The sequence below is a fragment of the Miscanthus floridulus genome, chromosome 10, assembly GCF_019320115.1.
Source record: "Miscanthus floridulus cultivar M001 chromosome 10, ASM1932011v1, whole genome shotgun sequence".
In the NCBI taxonomy this organism is placed as follows: Eukaryota; Viridiplantae; Streptophyta; class Magnoliopsida; order Poales; family Poaceae; genus Miscanthus; species Miscanthus floridulus.
In genome coordinates this window covers 21,244,471-21,256,987 of record NC_089589.1, presented here as the reverse complement: position 1 = coordinate 21,256,987, position 12,517 = coordinate 21,244,471, and the positions used below count along the sequence as shown (strand labels likewise).

Sequence of the window (12,517 nt, the reverse complement as noted above, 5' to 3'; positions counted from 1 at the left end):
GTGCCTTCGGCGAGCCGAGGAAGCCGAGATCTTCTCTAAGATGCTCTAGATGCAGCTTGCCGAAGCACATGCCAGTGCGGCAGCCGCTGAGAGTCGGGAGACTGCCATGTTGGAAGCTCTAAAGGAGGCTGAAGATCGACATGCCCATCAGTTGGGAGAGGCCTACCTTGTCACCAGGGCCAAGCGAAGGACGTTGGCTGCTGAACGACAGGATCCCTTGATCGTGGAGGGGACCCTGTTCACCCGCCAGAAAGAAGGAGAACCAGTGTTGCAGTACCGCCAGCGCCTCCACTCTCGGAAGCGTCAAAAGTAAAACCCTTGATTCCTCTCACTCAGCCATTACCAAGAGAGGAGGCAGATCCATAGCCAGGGCGGTAGAAGAATCCGCCAAGCCCGGGAATGAAGATGCGTGGTCCAAAGTAGACTAGTTGCCTTAGGATGATGTACCCATAGTTAGTAGTGTCTTTCCTCGTTGTCCACCGGTATTGTAATCTTTCCGTTGTATTTTGTCCGTAGTTGTTGAGGTAGTCCGATTGTAGGAAAGGTGAACGATGGGATAGTAAGTGCATGTATGTTGTACCAGCATAACGACGGTCGGAATATGCATTTTATTTATTTCGATGTGTTATTGCATCCATCTACCTTAAGTCTCGTTAGACGTGCTTAGAGTTTTTGAGGGCGATGTTAAGTGGGTTACAAGAGAAATTACCATTCGGATGCGAGCAGGCCAGCCGTGATTGGATAACATAGGACACTGTATCGACTAATTGTGTATGTCCCAGCAGAACACTTGAATCTCTTTAAATCAAATCTATTGTTGGATTTGAAGTCCTTGTCCCTTGTTGCGAAAGGAACCCTTGTTGTTTGAATCTTCCCTTGCATTTGTCCTCTGATTCTGTGGTCTATGACCCCACCGTCTTCATTGCGTGTAAGTTGGTAGTAGTTGACTGGTTAATAGCTTATGGTGCCGCGATGAAACCGAGGGCCACTGTGGAACAGTTGCCACATGGTGACGTTGCTCGGCACGCGCTAGTATCGAGGTTGTTGACCAAGTACCTTTACCAAGTTACACCGCCATACCACTTTTGATACAAATATTCAGGTGTTTGAACGAGAAATCCATAACGGGTTGATGAAATAGTGTTCTCTCAAAGTAAACAAGAGGAGGTGGTTTCGGAGGAAGCATGTATGTTGCGATCTCACTTCATATAAAGGTTGGCGCATATTGTGGACAAGGAAGGGAAGGAAAGAAGAACACCTAGGAAAGTTAGCCTTGGGTAGTAGGGAGTGCTTAGAAAAGCCTGAGTGGATGTCAAGTCCCAAGCACTGTGCCCAGCTCGACCACGCTACACACGCCGGGTCACTATCCCCACGTGCCCCACGGATGCCGTTGGTGTCGGGCCCATTAGCACCCTGTCCTCGCATGTCCATGACATCGTGCCGCACTCGTCGTCCTCGTGCACTGTGCACTGCTCCTTTTCCCGGCCTCCGGTCCGCTCTTGATCCTCGCCCTCGTCCCCGTACCAGACCCCCTCCATTCTTTCTTCTTTTGGGGACACGGCCGCCCACACGCCTCCCTCGTCGAGCGAACCCTCTCTCCTCTCCTTTATTCCCCCCTCCGCTCGCTTGCGCAGGGAGCGCGCCATGGCCGACTTTATCCCCATAGCGTGAACCGGCAGTGTATCCCATCCATGTCGTCACCACTTCCAGTGCGCTACGCCCCATCTCCGTTCACCACTATAAGATGCCCTTGGTCCTTGCTCTTCTTCTTCATACCCATCCCTCTCGAATCCAAAGCAGAGCTACGAGATCCGGTCGTCATTGTGGAACTAGGTTCGTCTGATAGAGGCGATGGTGTAATCTGAGAAGAAGGGATCTAGTTTTCGAAGAAGTTCAAGTCTACCGTTGGTTAGTTTGGTCTTAGGGTTCACGATGTTTGACTTCTCAGTCTCCTGTTTCTGGATCTGTTGGTCATACGCCATGTTTTGGATAATAATTATCTTGTTGTTTCTCTATTGCCCTCGTCTATCCCGACTTCTGGAGTAAGCCTTGGTTGTACTATGTTGCTCTTAACCATGTAACTTTAAATCCCGATGTAATTTACTGTTCGACATCGTATAATCTTTCGTGTAATTCCAGATTTACGAAATGTGTTGTAGTTTCGCTTAAGGGGAGTGGATCTTAATTCACTCTTTTGTAAACCCTCGCGTTAGGAGACGTACTTGTGTTGTAGTTTTTGTTCTTTCCACCTATAATAGAATCCTAGCCAATGCTGTGCTTTGAATCTAAGTGTGTTAGTTGCTTGAGCCCAACTCCACCAAATACTTCTTTCCACTAACATGTCATTGATTTGTTGGCCTAGAATAGGCAACATGTAATGATAACCAACCTCTATGTTCGTTTACAATATTATAATGAAAAAAGCCATGTTACCTTTCCTTCCCATATTTTTCCATTTAATGTAACAAATAGACCAACCTTTCGTAGCAACACGATGAGAAAACATATTAGACATATGAGCCATATTTCCCAAGATTTTTTCTATACCAAGCACATCACCCGTAGCGAAGCGCGGGCAGCAGTGGCTAGTTTAATGATGTCAATGCGTTTTAAAAACTATAAAAAGGCGTACTTTACAAACTAGATATCAAAATTTTACTCTAATTTTACTATTGTATTTTAACGATAAATCCTTCAAAACAAGATCTCACTTAAGTATATTTAGATAAAATTTTATTAATAAACATTTATATAATGAGGATAGAACTTTCTCTTTTATGGAGTAGAGTCGATGTTCTATGTTGTGAGAACAATGTTCCGTCTTCACATTAGAAATGTTCTAGGTTCACAAGAATAATATTCAAGATTTAGAAAAATAAAATAATATATTCGTGTGAATGATATTATAATATCGGTGGAAATAGGGAAATTAATGATATTTTCTATGAAATATATAGAAAAAAAGAAAATAATAAAAACTTAAATATAATGACAAAATTAATAAAAGGTAGAACAAAAGGAAAACATAAATAATACAAAGAAATAAAGGCATGTAATCAATGAGAATAAAAAGGTACTATAGAGCATCTCACGATACTATGTAAATAATCGAATATGCATAAATAACATAAATAGAAAACATTAATAAAAGATACAACACTGCATAAGGGGAAACAAACCAAGTAAAAAAAGTCAATTAATAGAGAAAAATTAAAAAGTGCATCACATGAATACTATTTAAACAACCTAACATATACATACAACATCTCACGTGCACTATGTAAATACTCAAACATAATCATGAAACATCCCATTTATTACACAAACATATCAAAATATTTCATTAAACATCACATGTATAATACGTGTACACCATATGTATCTCATAGAACTTAAAAAATTTAAAAATAAAAAATAAAATAAACTACTTAACTAGAATAAAATGACGATGAAGAAAAAATAAAAAACTAGAGAAAAAGAAAAAATAACATCATATGGATACTATTTGAACAACCTAAAATATACCATAAAACATACTCCAGGTACTATGTGAATACTCAAAATTGCAGAACATCCTATTTATACTACTTGAACATCCTAAAATACATCGTAGAACATCATACGTATATTATGTGAACATCACATGTACCAAGACAAATATTTTGGTATATGATGTAACCTAGACGAATGCAGAACACACGTTACAAATGCACAAATCATTTCGATAGTTAAGCAAAGCAAAACATTTTGGTATGTGATGTAATTCACGCAAACGTAGAAGACACATCACAAATACATAAATTATTGCTATGGTTGAGCAAGGAAAATAATAATAATAAACATAGGAAATTAAAAAGAACATCATATGGGTACTATTTAAACAAATCTAAATTATACTACAGAACATCTCACGTGTACTATGTGAATTCAAAGATAATTATAGAATATTCTATTTACACTACCGAACATCCTAAAATACATCATAAAACGTCATATGCGTACTACATAAACAACCCAATATATGTACTATGGAACATTTCATGGGTACTATATACAAACATTGCAAAATATAACATTTATGGAACATAAAAATAGAAAACAACATGGAACATCTCAAACACACTAAGAGAACAAGATAACGAATATCATCTATTATCAAATAAATACAATGAATCATCTATTATCTAATAAATACAATATGTAACCTATAATGAACAAAAATATAGCATGGAATGCTATTGAGCAATAAATAAACCAAAAAGTTTCAATCAATTAGCACCACAATATCATAGGATCATGCGCACATGAAAAAAGTCTACTAAATATTGCAAAAACACTAAATAAAAGCAAACATAGAAGAAATGAAACAAAACAAGAAAGGAAAAATAATTCATATAACATAGGAAATGAAGAAAAAGGTTAATAGAGTAAAATATAAAAAGAAAGAAAAAAGAAACGAAAACAAAAAATCTACAAAAAAAGAAAAAGAAATAAATAAAAACCCAAATAAAAAAACATTCTTGGACACAGATGCACCCTAGGCACGATGGCCGGAGGGTCTGCACACTTGTTTTCTAGTAGTAGCTTTCTCATGTCCAACAGCAGCTTAAAAAACAGTTTGCTAACTGAAAGAATAAAGAAAGCCCAGTAAAGAAAAGCCCACCTAATTGATTGAAAGGGAGCAGGTCAGCAGCTTACTGAGATTCGCGGTGAATCAGACGGTGACGCAGATCACGTGGCATCTCGCCCACGGCCCACTCCCCCAGTCCGCCAAGTCCACCAAGGATACGGATCGACGTCACGAGTCACGGCTATCAACCAGTCGCCGTCATCTGGAAGGCTACGAACTCGAACTGATGACGGCACGATCGTCACAGATTCAGTGCGGTGCCAACCAGTGAATATGAGTGCATTGTGTTGGACGAATCGAAGACTCCGGACGTGTTCTTGAGATCTCCTTCCTCCAACTTGGAGTTCGAAGCGCTTGATATCGAATTATCGATAGCCGTCTTGGCGCGCATGGCGCCGCCGCCCGCCCGCCCGCCCGCCGGCCACCGTCTCCGTCGTTGTGCACACGACACGCGCTGCTCCTCGTGGTAATCATCGCCAGTGTAACTGATCGACCAGGCTGCCGAGCGGTTAAATAGACAGACGAGGTACGCCCTCCTCACTGGTGCCTAGTACTCAGAGTCAGTCAGTCAGAGACATGGCAGGTTCTTCTTCTAGCTCGTGCTCTCTGCTGTTGCTGCTGGTGGTAGTGGCGGCGGCGCTGTCGTTGGCCTACCCCGCCAACGCCGGCTATCTCATCACCTGACCGCAGGCTTCAGCCGTGTCAAGCTGAGCGAGTCGCAGTTCGTGGTGCAGAAGCCCTACGACGTGCCGCTCCACGAGCGGTACGAGCAGTCCGGCGGCGTCCGCCGCATGTGGGTCTTCGCTACCGACAAGCCCGGCAGCGCCAACTGTTAGATGGTTTGGTTAGCTGACTTCCGGGGTTTACTCCCCGTCATGCGCTGCCATGGGCTTAGCCGCATGTGTGCCATAGTTAGTTTGCTAGATCCTTGTTTGTAGCTTATGCATGTATTCTTGTTGTATTCACCCGATGTATCTACCACCGCCGGAGGGCTGTTCCCAGCCTATTTAACACGTAACCGACGTCCTGGGATGGGCACCTCGTTCTCTCCATCTCACATGGTATCAAAGAGCCTAAAACTCCTCACGGAGAATTGAAGATGTCTTCTTCTTCCTCATCATTTCCTGCCACTTCCCTCGGCCTTGCCTTCATTCCTGTGACTGAAAAGCTTACGAGGAGCAATTTTTAGTCATGGCAGGCCCAAGTCCTCTCGGCGATTAGAGGCGCCCAGGCCGCGAGCTTCATCAAGCCGACGGCCAAACCACCAGTAGAATTCCTTGCCGCCAAGAGCGGCGATGATAAGGAACCTCCAGTGGCCAATCCGGAGTACGACATCTGGGTGGCCAAAGACCAACAGGTTTTGAGCTACCTGTTGACATCTTTTTCCAAAGAGATCCTCGGCCATGTTAATACCGAGGTAACGGCGGCGGCGGCGTGGGCCGCTATCAAGAAACTGTTCGTGGCGCAGTCCAGAGCGCGGGTCATCGCCACCCGCATGGCCCTGGCGACCGCGACGAAGGGCAACGCCACAATTGCCGAATACTTCGGCAAGATGAAGGGCCTCGCTGACGAGATAGCGTCAGCGGGCAAGAAGATCGAAGATGAAGAACTCGTGTCATACATCTTGACCGGGTTAGACGAGCCATTCGACCCAGTGGTGTCCGCGGTGACCGCGCGCGTGGAGCCAATCACGGTGAGTGAATGTCACACCCAATTTTAAGGATAAAATTGAATGCACAAAACTCGTGTGTGTCCAGGAAACAATCACACACACAAGCTGACAAATTACATATAGTATCATCACGATGTTTCATACATCAGAGTTATAATAAAACTTAGTCTTATACATCACAGCGGAAAATAAAAAGATAAATAAACTCTCGTGGGCTTCATCACAGGGAAAGTCAACTGGTTGACCACAAGCCTAAAAATCCTCCGGGAATTCCTCATACCCGATGTCATCTGTTACCCATCCGGGATTTTTATCCAAATAAAGAAAATAAACAAGCGTAAGTACATCCCGTACTCAACAAGTTAACATGGGGTTATGAAGCTCAAAGAGGTTGACTCTGGTTTACTGCAGTTAGCATTTTTAGTAAGTCAACTTTTATTCTCAGGTATTATTAAATTATGCTTAAGCTCCCTTTTAAACCCATATGAACAATTATCAGAGGCAAGTATATCATATACCCATCTTATACCATCATAAATGATCATCAACAAGTATCCAATTATTCTGTGAGTTTTCCGAGCCGCTCGTAACCGTGAGCACGGTTGTTATAACAGTTTGTTACCCTCTGTAGAGGTGGTGCACATTCACCGCGAGTCGTGATCCCCATATGCCCGGGTGAATTACTCCCATGTCACTACCAAGGTGAGCGGGCAGGGTATACTATGAAGCCATTTCATAGGTTTCTCTAACAAGTTAGGGCCACTAGGTTTCCTTGGCAGGCAGATGTAGGAACCCCCCTTTCCTATGGCACATATCCATCGCGGCTATACTCATAGGAACAGAGGCAGCCCTATACCCAACGTGGCAAGCCCCATTTGCGCCAAAAAGGTAACCTCTAACTAGCTAGAAAAGTTCCTATTACTGAGCTAAAGTCAGAGCCATATGACTCTCCCGGTTGCACTGTCAGTCCCAGCTTTTGCCGACAGATAAGTCCGTATGGAGAGCTAGGAGCAACATGAACAAAGGTCATTTGCACCTTTGCCCTATGGAACAGTTGTTATGAATCATGTCAAACTCTTAGTTCCATAGTATCATTCATCATCATGTATATCAAGTTCAGTTAGAGCACTAGCAATCTACCCATATGCATTTAACCCATAGAAGACAAGGAACAAGATAAACAATCACTAGGATGTCCTTACGGGTATCAAAATTAGACACATGCACATGAGTAATTGATTAAAGTAAAATAGGATATCAAGGAAGGCCCATGCTATACTTGCCTTGGTTCACAAGCTCTTGCTGGTCCTGCTGGTCGTCGAAGTAATCTTGGTCACCGACGTTCTCCTCACCGTCTGAACGCGACCAACACGGCAACATACAACATCCCAAAAGCATTCATGCAAAGCAAACATTCCTATCATTAGAATAGTACACCAACAGTATAGAAAACAAGATAAAATGTTTGTGAAAATAATCTACGTCTCGCTACGATCACGTCAACGCGAAGTTCACGAAAAACGGAGCTAAAATGCGAAGTTATGATTTAAACGGGATTTCCTATAGCAATATATTAAATTAACTCTAACCAGGAAATTAAAAAGTTCCAAACTTGACTAACAGTAGTTCCAACATGTAGCTTATGATATTACGAAGCTAACGCGATTTGAATGGATCAATTCGGAGCTAAAACGACAATTTTATAAGCGAAACAGTTCAAATGGCATTTCTGTAAATACTGAAAACGTATTTTTGACTTAAACCGTGAAGTTTACGCTTTCCAAACGGGATTGCGCATTCGGGGAACTATGCCTTGGACTGCGGGTTAGGACTTAGAAAAGTCCAGGGTCTCTTTTACAAAACAGCCACGCGAAGGGGTATCGGCTGATCACGGCCGTCGGATCATGGATGGAGGGCTCGGATTAGACCTGGGGAGGGAGAGAGAAGAATTCCGGCCGGCCACAGTGACGCTGGCGGTGAGGCGCCATTGTCGGCGGCGTGGAGGTCTCGGCCGCGCGCGGTAAGGGGCTAGGGTTCACCAAACGGAAATCCGAGCGCACCGGGGGATGCGGGGAAGGAAAGGGGTCTCGGCCATGCCGATACGGCGGCCGGGAATAGCGGGTAGCGCGGTGGCCGCCATGGCCGGCGACCACGGCATGCGGAGCTCGCGGCCAGAGCTCAAGAAGCCAAGAAAAGAGAAAATAGAGGTACCGGGAGATAGAGGGAGGCCGGGGGGTTCTCACCGCGGGGAGGAAGGAGGACGGGGAAACTCGGCGGCGGTGGTCCGTGCGAAGGAGAAGACGGCGGATCCCGGCGACCACGGAGCAGCGGTTACGGAGCTTCCTCGGTGCTTGGCGAGCGCAAAGAAGAGCCGGGGAGGCAACAGGGTGCGCGGGGGATGGCTCGGCTGCTATTTGTAGCGGCCGGGACGCGAGGGGGGGCGCTCCCACGATGCCAGTCGTGGGCGGCAGTTGTGGCCAGGCCGGGCGCGGCGGTTCCGAGCCGCGCGGGGAAGAAGGCGACGCCGACAAGCGGGGCCCGGGCGTCAGCGGCAGAGCACGGGGGAGGCGCGGCGGTTGCTGGCTTGTAGATGGGCCGGCGGGTCTTGCTGGGTCGAGCGGCCAGGGCGCGCGGCTGGCTGGCGGTTGGCGCGGTGCTGGGCCGAGCGGGAAAAGGGGAGGGGCCAGCGGGCCGAATTCAAGAAAGGGGAAGAAAAGAGGAAAAAGATTCTTTTCTTTTCTATTTCTTCTACAATTTTCCAATTTTTTTTTAAATTCAAATTTCAATTCTTTTTGAAATCTTTAACAAATTCCAAGCATTCACAAAATGATATGCAACAGCATGTATGCATCAAAAAGTTTTCTAACCTTATTTTTAAATTTTAATTCCACAAAATTTATTATTTCCCTATCTTTTAATGCACACACCTTTGCTTAAATAAATCATATTTACTAATTTTAAAAGAATGCAAATTTTAGGATGTTACAATTCTACCCCCCTTAAGATGAATCTCGTCCTCGAGATTCGGGTGATTGCTTACTCAAACAGTTGGGGATAAGTCTTTCTCAGATCCTCTTCTCTTTCCCAAGTAGCCCCATCCTCTGTATAACGATTCCACTGCACCTTGCACATCTTTACTGTTCGGCTTCTCGTAACTCTTTCGGCAGTTTCCAAGATCTTTATCGGATACTCTTCATAAGTAAGATCTTCCTTGACAGCAAGTTCTTCCAAAGGAATTTGTTCTTCTGGTACCCTCAAACACTTTTTCAATTGGGAAACATGGAACACGTCGTGCACACCGGACAAACTCTCAGGCAGTTCCAACTGATAAGCTACCTCTCCACGTCTCTCTAGGATCTTAAAAGGTCCTATATACCTTGGTGCTAACTTTCCCTTCATATTGAATCTTCTCACACTTCTCATTGGTGACACTTTCAAGAACACATAATCACCAATATCGAAAGTCAGCTCTCTTCTGCGGGTATCCGCGTAACTCTTCTGTCGGGACTGAGCTACTCTCAAATTGTCTCTAATCATTCTCACTTGTTCTTCCGCGTCTTTAAGTACATCGGGACCAAACACTTGAGTTTCTCCAGTCTGATTCCAGAACAAAGGTGTTCTACACTTACGTCCATACAACGCATCGAAAGGTGCCATCTTGAGACTCTTCTGATAACTGTTGTTGTACGAGAACTCTGCGTAAGGTAGACTCTTATCCCAACTATCACCATACTGAAGTGCACAAGCTCTCAACATATCTTCCAAAATCTGGTTGATTCTTTCAGTCTACCCATCAGTTTGTGGGTGGTAAGCAGAACTGAAATTCAACTTTGTCCCCAAAGATCTATGTACTTTATGCCAGAATTGCGATGTAAACTGGGTGCCTCTATCTGACACAATTTTCTTGGGAACACCATGTAAGCACACTATTCTTTCCATGTACAACTCTGCTAATCTTGCACCATTATAGGTAGTCTTGACTGGTAAAAAGTGAGCAACCTTGGTGAGTCGATCCACTATTATCCATATTGAATCATAACCTCTTTGAGTGCGGGGTAATCCTACAATAAAATCCATACCAACTTCTTCCCATTTCCATTCAGGAATCTTCATTGGTTGTAATAACCCTGCAGGTCTTTGATGCTCAGCTTTCACTCTTTGACAAGTGTCACACAAAGCCACATATTCTGCCACATCTCTCTTCAAACCATACCACCAATACTTCTCCTTGAGATCCAAGTACATCTTGGTACTTCCGGGATGTATAGAATAAGCAGACTCATGGGCCTCTTGCGGAATTGCATCTCGTATAGCTTTCACTTCAGGTACACATATCTTTTTCCCGAACCAAAGAGTCCCATTCTCATCCATTCTGAATCCGGGTGCCTTTCCAAGCACTACATTCTCTGCTATCTCTTTAAGTTTTTCATCCTCCAATTGACCTTTGCATATCTCTTTTTCCAAAGTAGGCTCTATCACCAATTCCATTGCATTAGTGACCAGGCTCAAGTTGAGATACTCCATTTCAGCACATAACTCTGCTGACTTAGATGTTATCTGAAGTCCATTGGCGTAGCTCTTTCTGCTAAGTGCATCAGCTACGACGTTTGCCTTTCCCGGGTGATAATGCACTTCCAAATCATAGTCTTTGATCAATTCCAACCAACAACGTTGTCTCAGATTCAGATCTAATTGGGTAAAGATATACTTTAAACTCTTATGATCAGTATAGATATCACTCTTATGTCCAATCAGATAATGTCTCCAGATCTTTAAAGCATGAACCACAGCTGCCAATTCCAAGTCATGAGTAGGATAATTCAACTCATGCTTCCTTAGTTGTCTAGATGCATATGCAACTACTCTTCCTTCTTGCATAAGCACACATCCAAGGCCCAAACGGGATGCATCACAATATATAGAGAAGTTCTTGCTTAAATCGGGCAGAATTAATACTGGAGCTGTAGTCAATCTCTTCTTTAGCTCATCAAAGTTTGCCTGGCATTTATCCGACCATACATACTTAGCATTCTTTTCCAACAGAGCTGTCATAGGCTTGGCTAGCTTGGAAAAACCTTCAATGAACCTTCTGTAGTATCCAGCCAATCCCAAAAAGCTTCGAATTTCACTTACATTGGTTGGTGGTTTCCAATTCAATACATCCTGCACTTTGTCGGGATCCACTGCTATTCCACCATTGGAGACAACATGACCCAGAAAAGAGACTTCCTTCAACCAAAACTCACACTTGCTCCGCTTAGCATACAACTTATGTTCTCTAAGCTTTTGCAAGACCAACCTTATGTGTTCAGCATGTTCTTCTTCAGTCTTGGAGAATATTAGTATGTCATCTATGAATACTACCACAAATTTATCCAGAAACTCCATGAACACCTTATTCATCAGATACATGAAGTATGCGGGTGCATTGGTCAATCCAAAAGACATAACGGTGTACTCATATAATCCATACCGTGTAGTGAATGCTGTCTTGGGTATGTCTGAGTTTCGAATCTTAAGTTGATAATACCCTGAGCAGAGATCAATCTTGGAGAACACATGGGCTCCTCTCAACTGATCAAACAGGTCGTCAATCCTAGGCAAAGGGTATTTATTCTTGATTGTTACCTCATTAAGTGAACGGTAATCCACACACATCCGTTGACTACCATCCTTCTTATCCACAAAGATCACAGGTGCCCCCCACGGGGAAGAACTAGGGCGTATGAAACCTTTTTCTTGCAACTCTTTTAATTGTTTCTTAAGCTCTTCTAATTCATTAACTCCCATTCTATATGGACGTTTAGCTATTGGTGCAGTTCTAGGTAATAATTCAATAATGAATTCAATATCTCGGTCAGGTGGCATACCTGGCAAGTCATCGGGGAAGACATCCGGGAACTCCTCCATGACACGATCTTGTTCATTGACTTCACCATCTAGCTGGTTCACTGTGGTTGTAGGCTGAGCTTGCACTACCACTTCTACACAGATTCTATCCCCATTGAGTGATGTCACAACCACAGATTTCTCCTGACACTGAATCACTGCCCGGTGTTGTTTCATCCAATCCATTCCCAGAATAAGATCAATTCCCGCTGTTCTCAACACAATAGGCTTCACTTTGAAGTCTACCCCCCTTAAGGAAATGCTAGTTGAGGGGCTCCAATAAGAAGCGGGCATACTACCTCCCGGAGAATTTACTAGTATGGGGT

General features: G+C 43.9%; 1 pseudogene; it reads left to right on the top strand.

Moving 5' to 3' along the window:
- The first annotated feature begins 5,206 nt into the window (after window positions 1–5,206).
- LOC136488168 (citrate-binding protein-like) overlaps window positions 5,207–12,517 on the top strand; it is a 33,630-nt pseudogene continuing 26,319 nt past the window's right edge.